Source organism: Perissodus microlepis, chromosome 16 (genome assembly GCF_051167445.1).
Source record: "Perissodus microlepis isolate ML-2025 ecotype Zambia chromosome 16, ASM5116744v1, whole genome shotgun sequence".
NCBI classification, from domain to species: domain Eukaryota; kingdom Metazoa; phylum Chordata; class Actinopteri; order Cichliformes; family Cichlidae; genus Perissodus; species Perissodus microlepis.
In genome coordinates this window covers 18,453,424-18,472,051 of record NC_140476.1, presented here as the reverse complement: position 1 = coordinate 18,472,051, position 18,628 = coordinate 18,453,424, and the positions used below count along the sequence as shown (strand labels likewise).

General features: G+C 41.9%; 1 protein-coding gene across 2 annotated transcripts in view; it reads right to left on the bottom strand.

Moving 5' to 3' along the window:
* The window catches only part of bcl9 (BCL9 transcription coactivator), a 29,155-nt gene extending 23,304 nt beyond the window's left edge, over positions 1-5,851 (bottom strand). Inside the window, exons 1-2 of one of the 2 annotated variants that reach the window (XM_084954688.1) lie at positions 5,603-5,851; positions 3,509-3,675 (exon numbers count right to left, since the gene is read on the bottom strand). The gene's annotated coding sequence lies outside the window, so the exon portion shown is untranslated. Of the gene's footprint in view, positions 1-3,508; positions 3,676-5,220; positions 5,569-5,602 lie in introns of those variants that run through there. The other variant, XM_084954689.1, reaches the window with a different exon arrangement.
* Positions 5,852-18,628: the final 12,777 nt, after the last annotated feature.

Sequence of the window (18,628 nt, the reverse complement as noted above, 5' to 3'; positions counted from 1 at the left end):
TTATCGGATCACCAAAGATAAAGAAATGAAACAATAAAAAAACTCCCAGTTAGTCAACTTCATCACGATACAATGCTTTCTTCTTGTGGCCACCTTGTTATTCATTAAAGCCATTTTTCACTCATGAAAACGCTGGACGTTATCCAGGCCATCAGAAAGGGATGTTGTCCAAAGTTGCACTTTCACAGATGTGGCACACAACAGGTTGTAGTCAGAGTCAAACGTTTCTCACTTCTTGAAATACTTTAAGTGTTTTTGATGAGAACGCCGCCTGAATGAAACATGCAGAAAGCAGGACACAGGATAACCACCTGCTAGCTGTGAATTTACCACACCGTTATCTCACAATCAAGACATCACTCTGACTTTGTACTGGGCCAGCTGGCAGATTACAGACTAAGTAATGTCGGCCCCACTGTGAGTAAGTGTGTGAAATCAGTCCTGGTCATATGGTAAGCTAGGCTAACCCAAAAAAAGTGTCAGCCTTGTAGCAGGAAAGGCCCTCTGCTTGGTGGCTCACAGTTGAGGTAAATGCAGTTCACAGAGCTCCCCACCCCCCCTCCCACAACCACCACCACCCAGGTTCCACCTGAAAGCAGCTCTGTTTGCGAGCGCCCTTTCCCTCGTTGTAGAAGAAGCAGCCTGTCTGTGCCATAACTGTCAATCACAGCGAAAAAAACATGAAAGCAGATTGATTGGTACGTTCTGACTCAGCCAGACACATCCCCGAGGATCTTGTATGGGCAACAATCCCACCACACATCCACACGAGTCCGTGACCTCCTACACTAAAACGATGTGAAAATGCAGCTATTAGAGAAACACATTTATACATTCAGCTGCAGCTGGTAGGAAAGCGGAAAAGACTTACTACGGGCTCCATGTTGTGAATTTACATATTTAAGCCTTATCCGTACCCCTTATATTTTATTATTATAGTAATTAATCTTAATATTTCTTATGATGGACCAACTGTGATCAACAGGACGCACACAACCGATGCGCTCGCTTTTGTACAACAGTTTGTAGCAGATTGAGAATTCAGAGATTTTGCAGATTTGAAGTGTGTAATTTTATCCACTGAAAGCACTGATGTCCATGTTTCTACAACAGGATAAAAGTTTTGTATTGTTTTAATACCATCACGTTATTATCCATCCATCAATCTATCTGTGTATCTTCACTCTGTTATTGTCTCCCATTTGTCTTCCATTTTATCCCATTTCACCTCCTATTGTTACTGGTTCTAACTGGCTTCTGCCGTGTAACCCAATTTGCAGCAGGAAGATCATCATTTTCCACTTTCTCTCTCTAAATGCCAATTCCACTACCTAAACTTCATCACCGATTTCATCAACTGGCTCAATCCGATACAAGCGAACGTTCCCCCCCCCCCAAATAGCACCTTCTGAACCCAATGATTGCGACTAATTGTTGATTTTAATTACACTGACTCTCGTAGAAGAACTGTGTTCACAATTTCATGCCGAGGATGAGAAACAGTGTTGCTAGAGATTTTAAAAAAAGTTGCTGTAGGCATAGATACCTATCAAATGCATTAAGTCCATATTTATATCTACTGAAAGAGAGAGAGAAAATATATCAACTGTCCATTATAATTGCCAGAGGGCTGAACGGGCAATATCAGCAGCAAAATACAAATCAATAGCCAAAGAAGTCAAAAGTTTCTTTTAACCTTCATCCGCTTACACCTAGTCTCAGAAACGTCCTGCAGCAGCAAGCTTATTTTAGTGGTTTTGAGCAATCCTCTACAATCTGAGGAGTTAACAATTGCTTTCTACATCCGTTGAACTAAATAAAAATATCTTCTATGAGTTCATAATTTTATAATTTTTGCCTATTATACCATCATATTTCTACAGTTCTGGTGGGAACGATGAATATGACTACACACCACAGTACTTGACAATCCTGTTTTATAGGAGTTTGGTGATTTTGAAGTGTTTCAATTCCCTTTAAGGGCCACACTGCAGTATATCAAGTACTTAGATTACAGGTCTCTTGCATTGTAGTAATAATTTAACACTGCTCGACTTAAAAAAAAAAAAAAAAAAAAAGATACACAAAATCTTACAATGCTGAGTTAAGGGCAGAATAATGTTAGTAATACAAGTTAAACGTCAAACTTTATTTTCCCTTCTCCTTGTGGACATCCTACAACCGTGAGAGCCATTCATGAAATTAACTGAATTTCTTAATGAACTGTGAATGAATGTCTTTAATGAACTGATCTTTCATTAGTGCGAATAAAAAAAGGTCCTACAGAGATGAAATAAACCTTTAAAGCAGTAGAAAAACACACTGAGTCGGGTATAGTCTAATCCACTATACGACAAGGGAGGGGACCCCCCCTCCCCCTTTACCCGCCACCCGTTACACAGTCAAAGAGACAAACTGCCTCTCCAACACATCCCTCCACGTCATACACAACACAAGGCTTGCGAGTTTTAATTAGAAAACCCACGAAGCAAACAAATGCACAGAAACATGAGAGTCCAATACTCAGAGGCAAAAATAAATCCTTTGCCGCTTTACATCAATATCCATTTCCCCGCGTCCTTCACCTCGCTGTGGTTTTTGGTTAACACACTTCAGATTAGATAGCAGATAAATAAACAGTGCGCACAGCGTTCTCAGAAAGAGCGCCCTGACCGTGTTGTGTCCTCAACATGTGCAGATCAGAGAGCGAGACCAAACACTGCGCTGATAGTCCAATGCACTGCGGCGGTGAGGTCCTTTTCCTCAAGCCGCTACCCCCTGAGCATCAACAGCAGTCAAACAGGCTGCCTGCTCCGCAATTCAAGGCTCCGTCATCAGAAAGCAGGCACCTCCAAAGATAAATGTCAAGAGATAGTGACCGGCGTTGCAAAGTGCCCGCGCCTGACTTGTTAGGGTTACATCACAGCAGCGTTAAGCTATCAGTTTATGGCACCAGTGAGTTTTTGACAGCAATTATAGCGTGGAAAAAGCATTAGAGCTGAAAAACATGCGCCTCGTGCTTCTAGCTCTTCTTATTCCAACATATAATGAACACAAAGGCCTTACGGCTACAGATTGTCCAAAATCACCCCTTTGTTTTAGCTTTTTCAGCACCCCCTGTATAACAGAGTCCATGTCATCTACGCAGAAAAATGTAGATTTCAGACACTTTCAAGCATGTGTGATTTTCCATTATTTCTGACAAGCATCAGGCCACTATCTACATTTTAACACAATGAGGATTTTTTAAGGACAATTCAGAAACTTAAAACAAACTGTTCACTGTAAATACAGTTAGCCATATCGTAAACAGGGAGTGACTTCAGACACTGGCTTTATAATCCTGCCATTACTTGTTTTACTTACTCCTGAGCAATGAAAACAAGGAGGAAGCCCATTTACAAGCATTCTGTCACCCTAGAGAGGACAAGGGGAGTGTTTGTGTATAAGAAACTGTGTGATAAAGTGTGTAATAAAAGAAGAGAGAGCCAGAGTTGAGTTGGGTTACCTCAGAAGCCCCCCTGCCCTTTCAGCAGGGCCTCATATGGAGAACCAGGCCTTCAGGTCCCCTGGGCACTGATGTCTGCTCTCCACTCGACTTCTCCCAGTCAGCCACAGAGGCTGTGCAGGAACCTGGCCACCTCACGACAACCTACAGCCACAAGTCATTCACACCTGGAACAGAGGGAAGGGACTTTGCTCAACGGGCAAAACACAAACAAGCAAACGGCAAGAAAAAGCACTCACTAGCTGGTGTTCACAAGTCCAATATGTAGCAAACACATAAACAGTGCAAAGCTGAGGTCATTAGGGGCTACAGTGACAGTGTAGGCTCGCGTTTTTTAACCCAGACACATATTTATTCTTCAGTTATCGACCTGTGTGCACATAAGGGATTAGGAGAGCGTCTGTGATACTCTTTTAAGAGCTTCCTCACTTCTGTGCACCAAAAATGCACAGTGGAAAGACAAAAATGCATTTTTTTTGTAAATCCTTAACTACACTAAGTCCCAATGAAAAGAAGCAGTGATTCTACAAAAAACAAAAAGATGCATGTGAAACAGCTTCAAGACTATGCAATGATGCACATTAATGGCAGACAGCAGTGTTGCCTAGCAATTGAAGAGACCCAGCAAGGTCTGCAGTTCAGTTTCAGCAACTGGTATGTATGCTCCAAAACTGTCCTCAGACTCTGAACCTCCCCCTCCTCACTGCTAACTCAGAGGAACTAACAGCATCTGATCTGAGAAAGGACTGCTACAATGTGCAAAAGCTGCAGACTTCTCTTGAGGAAAAAGGAAAAAAACAAAACAAAGAAAAAACAAGGGAAAACATTGCATTTAGCAACCTGACGAATGCTTTCAAAATGTTCAGTGCGGCAAAAGAAATCACTTGGCAAGGGAGAACAATATAAGACTTTATTCATCAGGAGTAAATTCCCAGGTGGTGACTGTGTTTTTACTCTGCTTTTATTTCCACACTTTCGGACCTGTGGATTTTTTATCCTCCCCCCTGAAGTTAAACAAGATTAGTAAAATGTAAAAGAATGATCACATTCTTCACCATGTCTAACTCTTTGTTTTCTTTTTCCAAAGGTAGCACAGCACAATGCCACAAGTTACCCACGAACGGGCCTACTCGAGGAAGTCGTCCTTAAAATATACACAAAGCTAGACAAACCTAAAACTGCTAAATAAACGTAAAAGCACGCAGCAACTACAGGGATTAGACTCCCCCCTGAAATCTCAGCGCCTCACTGGACAACTCTTGGCGGACAAAGTAATTCCATGGCGCTTGAAACTCCAGGAACTTTTTTTTTCTTTTTCCTAAAAGAAGTTGTTCCTGTTTCGCCAGAGAACTGGGGGGGGAAGGGAGGACTTCAGCACTCGCATTCATGGAGCCTCGGCCAGCGCAAACAAAGTCTTCCCCGAAGAGGGAGGCAGTGGACGGCGGCTGAGAGCGAGAACAACGACGTCGCCCACAAGCACACAAAAACCCACGCATATATTCATCCCACGGCTTCGTTTGTTAATGAAAGTACTCAGGCCCGCCTTGGACAAACGTTCATTTTCAAGTTCTGCCCGCTCCGTTAACAATGTAACAATTAAATCGCTCGGTAGATGATAGGGCTGGCCGACACAATCAGCAGACGAGGCCTATAATCTCGTTTCGGATTTATAAATCATACCAAACACGTTTAAAATGAAGAAAATACAATACCAACGGTGTGGAGCTCCCGAAGAATGCAAAACATGCATGCTGCATTGTATCCTTTTTTCATTTTCACGAAGCACGGGCGGTCCTCCAGTATAATGGGGTAAAAACCAATATTTCTCCGCGGGTTTTACACCATGCCGAAAACATCGTGAATAATCCGCTTTTGTTGCGCTGGAAAAATCGGCATTTACGGTTCAAAGGGTGCTCACTGTCTGCCAGGCCAGACGCTACGTGGGTTTTGCTAGCCAGCCTTCGGGGACAGAGGCAGAGAAGAACGGATACCAAGTGAGATGTCCCCGGGAGGAGGACCCGCGTGTGCCCGTTGCCAGGAGGCGAGCCGTGGTAGCGATACTTTCCAGCTAGATGTGAAAAGGGGAACACTCACCTGGAATGCTAGCTTAATTTCCCCTTTTTCCTGAGCGACGAATTTACACCGCACAATTATCAAATCACAACATTTTCACGGTAACATTACAAAATAGGAATATGTCTCCCCCCCATTCGCCGGAGCTTTCCAGTGGTCCTACTCCATTACATCCCAGTCAAGATTTCCTGTCGTCGCTTCCCACCACCCCCCGTTACTGCGAGATGGTTTAGTCGAATTCTAAGTAGCAATTCTAGGTCAGGTCTGTGTGCCAGTGAGAATGTTACTGTCGGACAGCCGAGAGAGACCACTGTCCATCTCCATGTGATATGGCAAACACTACAAAAGACATCTGAATATCGAGAAGAAGGAAAAACACACTAAACTGTTTACGTGGGATTGTTTTGCCGAGTAAACTCCTATAAAAGTAGTTACCTCGAACTTCCCTATATGAAAGAGCGTAGGCGTAGTTACGGAAGAGGATTAGGGCCACTGGAAAAAAAAAACGGGCACGTCTTTTTTTTCTTTTCCAGAATCCTGAGAAAAAAGTCAGAATTCTGACTTTAATCCCCCAAATCTGAGAAAAAAGTCTGAATTCTGAGATTAAAATCAGAATCCTGAGGGAAAAAAAAGTCGGAGTTCTGGAAAACACAAAAAAAGACGTGTCCGCTTTTTCCCCAGTGGCCCTAATTCTCTTCCATACGCGGTAGCTAAGCATCAAACTTTTGAAACTTTTTCACAGCACATTCTTTCTGTTTTCGTTTTATTCAAAGTCGATACACCCCTTCAACAAGAGACACATGGTGTCAGCAGCTGAAACGGTTAATCGAATCTATATAAAATCAATCAGCAGCTATTTTGTCGAGACATCTTTGGGGGGGGGGGGGGGGGTACAAGTTAACAAGAGCTTGTTTCTTCTGTCCTATGTGAACAGAAAAAGTTAAGGCTTTAGGAATTTCGTAGCTTTGTGTTTCTGTCTCTGATATGCTTGAGGAGGATTGTCAAACATAAGGCCCGGGGGCCAGAATCGGCCGGGAAAGACTGCAATTTAGTCCAGTGGATGATTTTGGAAATTGTGGGGGAGGGCATGCGTTTTAGACTCTTAACTGTATTTTAATAGGTTTTACAGCTTTTGGTAATGATAAAGACTTTCCCCATCACCATTCATATTACACCAAAGTAATGAAGTAATTATTATGCAAATAAATGACCGAAACAGTTTTGCTTTTTCACTAGCTACTAAGGAAATTTGAGGTTTTTACAGTGGGCCCATAGTTAAAAAGAGAGCGAGAGAGAAGGGGAAGTGAGAAAGTCTGATGATTAACAAAACCTTTTCACTTTATAATTACAGGACCGTCTGGGCAATGAGCTGCCAGGACTATTTCTACAATTTTACATATTTATTTCTTATCATTTAAGCCCAAAGAGTTGTGCTAACAGATCTTTTTGTTTACCACAGCAGCACTTCTTTATCATATAAGAAAAACTGAGACATACTGTTAAAATTTCACCATTTTTCTAATTATATTACAATATCTGAGAGATCAAAGTGGACTGTAAGTGGAGCCAATTTCCCCAGACATCACTGGTCTAGATCATCTATTTACCTTGATGAAGTTTAGTATTACATTTGTTAAAAAAAAAAAAAAAATCTTGTTTTATGAATGGGTGCATTTATATTAAACAGCTGTATTTATATTAAACGGAGAAGCTTTTTTTAAATCAACATAGTGAAGCCTTTTAGTTCACAAATACCAACAACATGGATCTTAAATTTCCAATTATGCATACATCTTTTCTTTGACTCCATCCTGTTGGGGAAATGTATTTGAACATCCATACAATTTGCAGCAGATGCTTTCTTTCATAACATTTAATCCCTAAACCCAAGCTAAAGTTGATAAACATCTAGGTTTATGTCATCATATAGAAGAGGACATATAATATCTTTTAATACCACAGTGTTAAACTCGGTGGTTTTAGAAAACTAATGGTCCAGCACTCCATTAGAGGCACTTGTCACATGGTTGGATAGTTTCACAGACCTTCCCCATCTATACCTTTCCAGCGCTGAAACAGGAGGGTGGGGGCAGTGTCTGATCATTTTTGTAAGTTTCCTAAAATGTGAAAGTTAGCAGGGTTTCAGTTTCATGTAAATTTACACCCATCCTGCCCTATTAATACATGCACATGAACATCCGGGTTCATGTGTGGATATACACATATACATACACATATACCTGTATAATTGTGCAGTATTAGTTTCAGGTTTACAGCGCTGTGCAAAAGTTTTGTATTGCCCCTCATTTATAGAGCTTTTACCCACCAAGGAGCCAGATTTTCTTGTAATTTTCAAATGTGGTCTTGAGCAATAGTTCTCCAGGCTTTCTGAAGGTCTTTTTTTTGGGACATTGGCTTTCCTTCCGCACCCATTTTTACAACCCAAATTGTATCTTTAGGCACTTTGTTACTAGAAGCCTGTTGCATAAAATAAGTACATACATTTGTACATAATTTGTTCCCATTTCTTTAGCACAAAATAGGCATATTATTTTTGGCATCAAGAAGGTGATTCCCAGAGAGTTATTAGTTGAAAACTTGGCATATATCAGCATGGCATTCAGTGTGTCCTTAAAAAATCTGAGTAAACTGGAAAAATGGAAGACGACAGAAGAAGCAGCAGACATAAAAAATAATATCCAAGAAAAATTACAGCAGATGAACAGTATCTGAAAGTCATGTCCTTAAGAAGCAGGAAAAATCCAGTACTGTCTCAGGACCTGAAAGATGCAGTCTCAGCCGAAGGGTGGCTGTTGAGAAGCCATTCTTAAGGAAAAGGATCAAGTATGCCAAATTACACAAGAACTGGACTGAAAACCAGTAGCATCAGGTCCTATGGAGTGATGACTCCAAATCTGAAAAATGTGTTTTTAATTGGGTTTCCTTACAGAAGAGGCCAGAAGAGATACAAGGAGGTGGTTACTGTATATATGTATAGTGCATATATCTATTTACCAAAGGGCTTTGTGGGGGTGTTGATTTGTAAGTCTTAAAACACCTTTAATTTCTTTGTAGTCAATATTTAAAGTCACTATTTAGTTTGACAGCATTTAATCTTCAACACATAATCATTGTCAGTGTTTTTCTCTCCCGGTATGATTTTACTGCATTGACAGTATGCTTGGGATCATTGTCATGCTGAAAAATGAAGCCCCGGCCAATTAGTCTGTCCAGATGATATTGGGCGGTGGATCAAAATTTGATGGTGCTTTTTGATGGTAATTCCATTAATGCTGACAAATCCCCAACACCACTGGCTGAAATATCAGTGGTGTTGGGGATCCTTGTTTTACAGATGACTGTAGACACTTTCTCTTTATCTCCTCTGTACATGATGACGATGACTTGAGCCAAAAGTTAAAAATTTGGATTCATCACTCTATAAGACCTGTTGCTACAGTGTTTTACTCCAATTCTCGTGTAATTTGCTGTACCACAAGCTTTTCTACCTCAAGACTTTTGCACAATGCTGTATTTAGAGATATTTGTCATATTTTGCCCATTACATTAAAATTATTTGAAGATTTTTACCACTGATGGTGCACTTCTGCAAATTTAGTATTTACTAAAAAAAAGACTAATCTAATCACTGTTCTTTTCTCAAACATATTACTACATTTATCTCTTAACCTGGGGTTGTTCACTAGTTCTCATATAAGCTAATGGCATTAAAAATAGAGAGATGCTACTTGATATATAAAATGTTGAGCTAAAGCGTACACACACACACACACACACACACACACACAAAAGCTCTCACACACATACATACACATTCATCATAGAGTGACTATCACAAGCCTCAGAGGAAGAGTGAAACATTAAGGACAAGCGATGCGAGAGTGGTCCTTCTCAATATTTAATCAAGATACATTTCAAATCTAACCCAGATGTATAATCAAGACAACTGGGGATTGAATGAATTGGTGTTTAAGTGCACACATTATTAGCTAGCCTTATGGTGTGTGTGTTTGTGTGCGCACGTGCGTGCGTGTGCATTTGGTTTTCTCTCTTTGCTCAAACTGATTTAGATTCTCAAAGTGAAGATGTTCTTGCAAAGTGGAAGCTTTCCTCTTCAAAAGATGTTTTATGGGTGAGGGCTCAGTTTCTTGTGCATGACGGTATAAGCGAATCGTGTACATGTTAGAAGTGGGCGTGTACTCTGCTTTTAAAAGTAAGTGGCGTGTCACTAAATTTGAGTTGACACCAGGGACTCCTTTGCTCAAAAGCCTCAAAATATCAAAATACCGGGATAGCAGCTCACTGTAACAGCAGACTTGCTGTCAGTGTTGGGGAGTAACGGAATACATGTACTGGCCTTACATATTTAAAATACAAAATATGAGTAACTGTATTTCATTAGAGTAACCGTTTAAATAGGTCATAATTAAATAAAGTTACTTAGTTGAAATAAATGGATTACACAGCAGTCATTTCCTGTTTCATATGTTAGGCTATCCCCCGCTCTAATTTTGATAATTAAACGCATTGCTGGAAACCCAAACAAAACACGCAATAAGAGGCTCTAAATGTAAGCATCCTGTTAATGTTGGTGTACAGTAAATATATTGTCTATTCAGGGAGATTTGGGCTTAACAGCCAATTGGTAGAGAAAAAGAAACAAGAAGTTGCAGGATGTGATTGCTACTTTCATGCAGTTGTAAAAAGCTTGACAATACATTAAGTAATCCAAAGTATTCTGAATATGTTACTCACATTGAGTAACTTAACGGAATACATTACAAACTACATTTTGGGGCATGTATTCTAACCTTCCCAACACTGAACTTACAGTGCTCAAAAATATGTTTTGTGCACCATAACTAACAATTTTTTCTGTTGTTTACATTTTAAAAATGTAGAAAATCAGAATTTCCAAAAGCTCAAGCTGAAGCCTCAAAACCCAACAAAAATCAATCACAGACAAGAGGGGAAAACATCAAATCCTTCCATTTTTGAAAACAGTTCATATGGACTATATCTTTGTGTGTATAAGAAGTAGTTGTTTGGTTTCTACGTTGGCTCTTTCTTTACTTCTTTCCCTGAAGGTACCATATGCCTCTCCACATTAAGCAAACATGGATGTGGAGTGCCAGCTAGATGGAAGCCTTTTACGGCTCTGAACACTGTGCAGAAACAATCTGTAAGAGGGACGCAAAAATCACGGAATGAGAGCTGCATATTTGTGACTTTTGACAAGCAAGCCATGGCTACGTCGGACATGTTCATGCATGCTAGCATAGATCAGTGACACACCACAAAGCTGTGTCTCTTCCTGTCTCTCTGTTTCTCTCTCTCACACACAGACACACACACACATAAACACACACCTACGCTGCCTCTCTCTGTGGTTCTGTGTGTGACTGTGTAAGCATGTGGGTGTGCAAGTGTGTATGATAAACCCCACTGGTGGAGTAACAGTAGACTGGCAGTATTCCCAGAATGGGCTGCATTAGACATGCACACTAGCAAAGCTCTTCAGGTCGATGTTCTGGCCCTCCAACACTGCAATTCTCTGGCATGGCTAACCCAGACTGCTTTGGAAGCGGGAGAAGAAAATCCAGATCGCGTCCTGTGCTACCTTAATAGAAGAGGGGAAAAACTGAATCGCATTTATTCCACTGTGTGTGCACGGCTATCTGCCTGCATGCACAGGCGTGCATGCATCATCTGTGTGTGTTTAAGCAGGACACCAACATTGACTGTTCACTTATCATATTACCATCTGCATTATTTAAAGCTTCGATAAACGCTCTTATGCTGGGGAGACACACAGACAGAAAGGATGAAGTGGTCGGTCAGAGGTGCATTACACTTAATGGATGAAGACAGTAACTGTGACAAATTAACACAAAGAACATTAACAAATCTGTAAAATGGATCGACAGAGAGCAGTGGTTGTGGGAAGAACGGGAGGTTGGGGAATGGCTTTGCCTATCTGCGGGGCTCCTGTGTTGGCTGACAGCAGGAGAAACTGGTTGCATTTGGGTTGGTTCATTAACAGGTTTGGCTGTGAGGCCAAGGAAACTAAGGACTGGATGGCTTATCAAAATACTGAGACAGTGAGCTCACTCACACAGCAGTGAGGTCACTTACCAGAGTGTGGCAGCCTGACCAATCATCAGTCAGCCTATTATCGTGGTATGCAGTGTTGCTATGAGTAACAGAGACAAGCACTGCCTTAGGGATCCCTAATGATGGCTGAGATGCTACCACTTGGTCTGTTCTCTTTTCCTCACTTCTGCCACCTGTCCGTCTCCTCTCCACACACTCTTGCATTTCTCTCTGCTCTTTTCCCGCTTGAACTTGAGGACAGAATTTTTTTTCGAGTCGAACTTTCCATATTTCAGCTCGTTTCCTCCCTTCTGCCCTGCTGTCTGTCCCCCTCCTCCCTGTGTTTACTGTCCCCTGCAGCAGTGTTTTCCAACTCTTCCCCATGGCAGGTTAGTGTAAACAAGCTGGAGGACCGAAACAATGTTAATTAACTGATCATTAACGAGTCGAGGCAGACCCCGGAGATGTAAGCAGTTGCCCACCCACCTGCGTCTCACCATTTCACTAACTGGACTGTTAATGACTAATCAGAGGCGAGAGCGATTACATCGCCTCCTAATGAGAAAGATTTATGATTGCGCGAGTCTATTATGCTTACATGGTGGAGGCCTTTACTGTGACGACAAGGAAACAAACTCAGACTGTGCTGGAAGATCAGATCTTATACTTATGTAAAGTGCCAATTTCAAATCCCACATTTAAAATCTTTCAGGTGCTTGTTGTAAATACTTTGCTGACAGTTAGGTTCAGAACCTGGGGGCTGGATCCAAATGGTGGCTGAATAAATCACTGCTGGGTGGAATTCAAAATATCACTGAGGGCTGGAGCTCATTTACAGTGATGTTGGTTAGAAGTTTAAAATGTCCTAAAGGGTAGAAACAATTAGTGATCCACAGGAACCCAGTTAAAGTTAAGCTAAGGTTAAACCCAGTATAGTTAATCAAGAAAGCAAGATTAAGACATGCTAGGCAATTCCACTCAAATATACACAAACAAGACCTAAAAGATTCCAGATGACAACTTAAATGTACCAAAAGTTACTAAAGATGCTGATAAAGTTCCAACGTTATAACTATGTTGATTTTGTAAGAAGTTCAGTGGAAACATATTTCATCTGTTTTCCTTGCACTTGTTTGTAGTAACTAAAGCATTATTAAGTGTAGGAAGGCAGGGCAGGTTTGGTTTAGCACAAAAGAGCAAAGTGACTGGAACCTTGAGACAAACACTGTTGTTAACATATAAAAGAAACTGGGAGTGCCTTTGATGCTTGAAGCTAACCACAGGTGTGACATTAAAAAAAATTTAGTGCTTCATTGACTGAGGGAATGCCGCCTGTGAACACAATCCAGGCAGGAACTGTCTTTGTCAGGACAAAGTAATTGTGTAATTGGAAAAGTAATTTGTTTTTGTGACATGGGACAACAAGAAAAGAGGTTACAAGCCAAGAAGTTCGCAAATACTGCGTAACAGTGCGTTGCATAATCAAATCATGTGTTAATCTGAACTTGAGATTCATAAATAGTCTTAGATAAATACCACACCCTCAAAAGGTTGGAACACCACAAGTGTAGGTAAAATGTAAATAAAAAACAGAATTGGGTCATTTGAAAATCTCGCAAAATATCAGATGTTAAAACCAAGACAGTTTATTTTTTTATGAAAAATATTAGCTCATTTTGAATTTGATGACAGCAACGCATCTCACAAAAGTTGGGATGGGGAAAACAAAAGGAAAACTAAACAGTAACACCCTTTTAGGTATAAAAAGGACAGTTTCTCAGAAGTAAAGACTGGCAGGGGTACACCAGTTAAGTACTGCCTCTACAAAGAGGCATATTGTGGAACAATATCAGGATGTTGTTACTGTAAGTAAAACTGTGAAGACTTTGAATATCTCATCATCTACAGTATGCGATACATCACCAGATTACAAGAATTTGGAGGAATACCTGTGCACAAGCGCCAGGGTGCATAATCTATACTGTGTGCTGGTGATTTTCAGGCCCTTGAGTGGCACTGCATTCAAAACAGTAATGATTCTGTGATAGAAATCACTGCATAGGCTCATTATCATGTCTGGAATCCCCTGTCTGTGAACATCATACAAAGAAGAAGCTGTATATAAATTCAGATTCAGAAACGCCACGTTCTTCTTTCGGCAAAATCTAATTTTCAAAGTGAAAGTTGAAAGTCTTTTTTTCAATTCAATTCAATTCAATTTTATTTATATAGCGCCAAATCACAACAAAAGTCGCCTCAAGGCGCTTCATAGATACAGAGAAAAACCCAACAATCATATGACCCCCTATGAGCAAGCACTTTGGCGACAGTGGGAAGGAAAAACTCCCTTTTAACAGGAAGAAACCTCCGGCAGAACCAGGCTCAGGGAGGGGCGGCCATCTGCTGCGACCGGTTGGGGTGAGAGAAGGAAGACAGGATAAAAGACATGCTGTGGAAGAGAGACAGAGGTTAATAACAGATATGATTCAATGCAGAGAGGTCTATTAATACATAGTGAGTGAGAAAGGTGACTGGAAAGGAAAAACTCAATGCATCATGGGAATCCCCCGGCAGCCTACGTCTATTGCAGCATAACTAAGGGAGGATTCAGGGTCACCTGGTCCAGCCCTAACTATATGCTTTAGCAAAAAGGAAAGTTTTAAGCCTAATCTTAAAAGTAGAGATAGTTTCTGTCTCCCGAATCCAAACTGGAAGCTGGTTCCACAGAAGAGGGGCCTGAAAACTGAAGGCTCTGCCTCCCATTCTACTTTTAAATACTCTAGGAACAACAAGTAGGCCTGCAGAGCGAGAGCGAAGTGCTCTAATAGGGTGATATGGTACTACAAGGTCATTAAGATAAGATGGGGCCTGATTATTTAAGACCTCATATGTGAGGAGCAGGATTTTGAATTCAATTCTGGATTTAACAGGAAGCCAATGAAGGGAAGCCAAAACAGGAGAAATATGCTCTCTCCTTCTAGTCCCTGTCAGTACTCTTGCTGCAGCATTTTGGATTAGCTGAAGGCTTTTCAGTGAGTTTTTTGGACATCCTGATAATAATGAATTACAGTAGTCCAGCCTGGAAGTAATAAATGCATGAACTAGTTTTTCAGCGTCACTCTGAGACAGGATATTTCTAATTTTAGAGATGTTGCGCAAATGGAAGAAAGCAGTCTTACATATTTGTTTAATATGTGCGTTGAAGGACATGTCCTGGTCAAAAATGACTCCAAGGTTCCTCACAGCGTTACTGGAGGCCAAGGTAATGCCATCCAGAGTATGAATCTGGTTAGATACCATATTTCTAAGATTTTCAGGGCCGAGTACAATAACCTCAGTTTTATCTGAATTAAGAAGCAGAAAGTTAGCGGCCATCCAGGTCTTTATGTCTTTAAGACATTCCTGCAGTTTAACTAATTGGTGTGTGTTATCTGGCTTCATGGACAGATAGAGCTGGGTGTCATCTGCATAGCAGTGAAAATGTATGCTATGTCTTCTAATGATGCTGCCTAAGGGAAGCATGTATAATGTAAACAGAATTGGTCCTAGCACTGAACCCTGTGGAACTCCATAATTAACCTCAGTGTGTGAAGAGGACTCTCCATTTACATGCACAAATTGGAGTCTATTAGATAGATATGATACAAACCACTGCAGCACAGTACCTGTAATACCTACAGCATGTTCTAATCGCTCTAATAGGATATTATGGTCGACAGTATCGAACGCTGCACTGAGGTCTAGCAGGACAAGCACAGAGATGAGTCCACTGTCAGAGGCCATAAGAAGATCATTTGTAACCTTCACTAAAGCTGTTTCTGTGCTGTGATGAGCTCTGTTTTTTTGAAAACATGGGCACAGAATTCTCTAGACTAAACAGAAGAGGGACAATTGGGCTTGTTTTTAGTGCTCAGTTCAAAAGCCTGCATATCCTGATGGTATGGTGGGGTATTGGTACCTATCCAATGTGTACCTATGCACATTTGGAAAGGCACCATTAGTCCTGAAAGATACATACAGGTTTTAGAGTAACACATGCTCCCATCCATGTGACATGGGAGGAAGGCCTTGCATATTTCAGCTCAGTTCTCACAGTTTTACAGACTTTGGATGCTGCACGTTGGTAAACATGGCCGTGTCCCAACTTCTCTGTGACATGATGCTGCCATCAAAGTTCAAATATTAAACTTGCCTTCTTTTTTTTTCTTACTTCAAAAGGTAAATGGTTTCTAAGTCTAAACATCTGATACGTTTTCTTAGTCTTATTGTGAATAAAACTTAGTTCTGGGTTTTACATATGTTATATGTAAGCATGTACTTTGATATGTTTGTATCTATTTTGTATCTTAAAAAAAGAGGGGACATAAAATCAAATCAATTATGAACACCGTTTTTTTGTTTGTTTTTTTTCTTAAGTGGCTATGTAAATGTACTTAGTTATTTAATAGCACGACTCAGGTCACAAGGGGGGATGGAGGGGTGGCAGATATGGATGGCATTAGTTGTGAATGCGTGCACCAGCTTCCAAACGCCACCCAAACAGACAAACGCCCTAACTCACTGAGCATATTCTCTTTCTCCCTCCTATCTTTGTGTATGAATGCTTACCGAGAGGAAACGATAGATGCAGACATTCCACAACCCATATTCCCCCTCACTCTATCTTGTTGCCATGGGAACCGAAGCAGACGGGAGACAGGTTCATATCGGCCTCCCTCAGGTCTCCAGTCACAGTCTCCTTCTCTCTCTCTCTCTCTCTCTCTTTCTCTCTCCATGTGCTGTCAGAGCCGGCTGCTCCTGTGTGGGCCACTGATACTCGCTGATTAAAGGAAGTTATAATTTGATTTTCTCAGCAGGCGTCGTTTAATAGAGCAGTTTAACTAAAGCTGTGCCATCCCCAGGGCTTATAAAGGAGAGGGAGAGAAAGAAAGAGGGAGATACATATATATAAAGAGAGCAAGGGGGGTGAGAGGGAGAGAGAGAGACAGAGAGAGTCATGCTAATCCCAAACACTGAGCAATCACCCCACCACTACACTCTCCCACTCATTCTCTCGTTCTAATTCTGTTTGCCTATTTTGCCGTCTGTCTCCCTCTCTCTCCCTCAGTGCCTCTCTGTCTTCCTCTCTCTGTTTCTCTTGCTCTTCCTCTGCCTATTAATCTGTGCTTCCCTCTCCTCTCCTCTCTTCTCCTCTCCCTCCCTCATTCCTTCCTCCCTCCCTTTAGCGAATCAAACATGGGAGGGCTGGCTTCTCTATGTACAGGCTGCCTGTATTACTGGCCCATTGTGATAATAGCGTTTAATTATCCTCTCAGCTAAAATCAGCCCCATCACTCTGCTTCTCTTTCCTTACCCCCGCTTTCCTTCCCACCCCTCCACCCCATTTCTTCACCACAACCACCCATCTGTGGTGTGTCTAATACTCGCCCCCCCTACTACCACCCCCCACCCCTTCTGTGCATCTCTCTCTACCCTGCCGCCACCACCGCTCCCCCGCCCTGTTCTCCAGCTATTTCAGACCCATTTAGCGGGATAAGCATCTTGAGACAGACAGAGGGGTTTTTGCTCTCTTTCAGAGAGAAGCGAGGAGAGGATATGGAGACTGGCATCTTGGTGCCCGCCTCAGAATACCAAACAGGGGCCCGGGCATCTTAATATGCAGTGTGGGACAGAGGCTGAGATCAAAGAGAGGCACAGACAGACAGAGAGATGGGTTGGGGGTAGGTGGGTGGTGGGGGATTCAGAGAGAGGAGGAGAGGGGCAGAGAGAGAGAGCGAGAGAGAGGTGAGAAAGGGAGGGAGTGAGTCCTCTCATTTCTCCTCATCTTAGCATCCTTTCCTTCACATCATCATTTCTGCTCTGCTCTCCTGCGTCACTCCCCTGACCCTAAGAAAAATCGACAGCTTAATTACCACAGTGTGCAAATCTGCGTGCGTGCCCATGGACTGATGTGTTTTTGTTCTGATGCGAGGATGCTGGGGAGCGTATGTGTACAAATCTTTCTCTGGATTCCCTTTCACACATGCACACATTTATATATATACATATATATGTGTGTGTGTGTGTGTGTGTGTGTGTGTGTGTGTGTGTGTGTGTGTGTGTGTGTGTGTGTTTGTATACGGTGGGGGGTTGGATGGCAGGTCTACCTCTGCCACCTACCCAGCCTCTCTATCTCCTCAGTCAATTAAGATCGTGAGTAGCTGTCCCTGAAGCGGTGTAGACAGGCTAAATGAAAAGGCAGTGGATGTGAAATATGAATCATTAGAATACTGCAAGGACAGGCTTGGTGGCGGGGGGGGGGGGGGGGGGGGGGGGGGTACGGTAAGGGAAAAGGGGAGGGTGGGAGGGTCTGGTGGAGAGATAAGGAGAAAAGGGAATGGAAAAGAAAGGGAGAGGAAGAATGAGAGAGCAGATAATAAAAGATTAACGTCACGCCTCTCAGAGTGGTGGAATTTCAAAACCCTCCAGATCAAATTATTTATCCCTGTCTATAAAGGCAGAGGAAGAAATGGGGGGGAGGAAGATCGGAGGGGTAAAAAAAAAGGAGGGGAACTGGTAGAGAGGAACAGAAGGGAAAAAAGAAGTGAGGAGAGGGAAGTGGAGTAGAATGGAAGAATGGCGCAAAGACCTCTCTCACCCTCTTTGATGATGGAGCTGACAGGGAAACAAATGCTCCGTGTATGTGTGTGTTTGTGTATTGGTTCTAAGACAGAAAAGAAAAGAGGGAGAGACAGAAAGAGAGAGAAAGTGCAGGCAGATGTCTGCATTCACTCTGTGGGAGGCTCAAGGCTGTTTGCCGAGGACAGAGAGACGAGAGTGAAAGAGAGGAAAAAAGAAAGGAAGATGGAGAGAGACAGAGAGGGTAGGATTAAATGAAACCTGTTTCCCTTTGATTCTTCACTAATTTGCGGCGAGATGAAGAGCACGGAGAAC